Source organism: Austrofundulus limnaeus, unplaced genomic scaffold (assembly GCF_001266775.1).
Source record: "Austrofundulus limnaeus strain Quisiro unplaced genomic scaffold, Austrofundulus_limnaeus-1.0 Scaffold103, whole genome shotgun sequence".
Classification (NCBI taxonomy): Eukaryota; Metazoa; Chordata; class Actinopteri; order Cyprinodontiformes; family Rivulidae; genus Austrofundulus; species Austrofundulus limnaeus.
Genome location: NW_013952505.1, coordinates 71,566 through 73,229, shown reverse-complemented (window position 1 = coordinate 73,229; position 1,664 = coordinate 71,566). Strand labels below are relative to the sequence as shown.

At 38.3% G+C, this 1,664-nt stretch overlaps 1 protein-coding gene across 2 annotated transcripts in view; it reads left to right on the top strand.

Moving 5' to 3' along the window:
- LOC106521108 (partitioning defective 3 homolog) overlaps positions 1 to 1,664 on the top strand; it is a 330,008-nt gene that overhangs the window by 275,457 nt on the left and 52,887 nt on the right. The window lies entirely within an intron of this gene.

The following is a 1,664-nucleotide window of genomic DNA, read 5'->3' as shown; positions in this document are numbered from 1 at the left end:
GAAACACATTTGTTGAATAAGAGAACATTTACCTCACATGTTGATCAGCTGTTCTCACCGTCTGTCCGAAACCGGTCCTGGTACCAGAGCGACTGCACCCACAACTGCAGCTGGACCCTCCTCCCGTTGTCGGCGTATTCTCAGTTATTTCTGTAATGTGAAAAAAATTGCATTTCTTTCTCTACGTCTCCAGACAGCATGTAAAATCGCCAGAACTAGRTGATATGACAGAATAATTGCAACTTTCCCGACAGTAGCAACACGTTCCTGATAACTTCTCTCCATTTTCCTGAGATGRGARTTTTACTTCCTGTTTACTACACYCATGRGTCTGACGTAGCTGATTTGCTTCAAGCCAGTTGATGGAAACACGTCTGATTTGCATTATTTCGTTTTTTTCCTTTGTGCGAAATTTTAAAAATTTGCTCACAATTCGAATTCGAATTGGATGGAAACACTTTGTGAGATACAAGGCCACTTCTGGTCTTAGGCAGTGAATCACAACACTTACAGCCCATTTTCAGACTCTTCTATGAATAAGTAACACTGCAACACTCATTAAAAAAAAAATAATCTGACAAGCAAACAAACAGTAAAACCGTACAACAGCGATCAAGGCCGATGAATCTCAGTGACCATGAGACAGGTTGCACACATTAGTACTCAGCTCATTTTCCAAGAAAATAACAGGAAAATATCCTCCCCTGTTTATTAGCATGTCTACCTGGATTTGTGGTTTCTGGTAGAMAACTGGCCAGAGCAATGACAGTTTTGATTATTTGATAAGTGGTAACGTTTAGCTGTTTTAGATCATATTTGCTAAACTGTTTCCACCCTTAACAGTGAAACTGCATTTCCTTCTTGTTTTATTTATTTATTTTTTGATGGACAAATGAAATGATGTATGTCCAAATGAACCAAATCAAGTTCTACATTGGTAACATCACAGCCAAACCAGAACTTGTCAAATCTAATAGATTTCCAACAAAATCCAAAGATAGCTACCAGCTAATCCACCAAAACATGGTTATCTTCCTCTGTTCCTCACAGCAAAAGACAGTTAAATGTAAACTTCCATCAAACAAGTACAATCAGAATGATTCTCTTCAGTMTCAACACACTTGCTGGCTGTCTGACGTAACCTGTCTGAGACTGTAGATCGGGGTGTCAAATTCATTTTCACAGAGGGCCACATGAGCATTACAGTGGCATTCAAAGGGCACAACTGTAAATACCTTTGACGTTTCATGTTTAACTTGTCTCATTGCCACGGCCAAACACCGCTAACAAATAATAACTGAGCTCCACGTGGTATCTCCTGCATAGAAACAGTATTTTAACATGTCCTCTTATAAACGCTGAAAAGTACTAGGTGTACAACTGACTAAATGTGAAATAAATAATACTATTAAAAGTAAGAGTTTTACTCACTGTTGCGTTGTGGAAAATCTTGAATTTGGATCTCTCCCACTTAATTTCCATGCATATTTGAGAGATGCAGTTTGTGATCAATGCTGGCTTGAAATCAGCTTATTTTGAGACATTAATAAAGGTCTATTCAAATAAATTGCTCAGGGGCCCACAGTTGCTCAAAGCCAACAGGCCAGGAGCTGAAATTTTGTTGCCTTGAATCAATAACAAAGTTTACCATATATATATATATA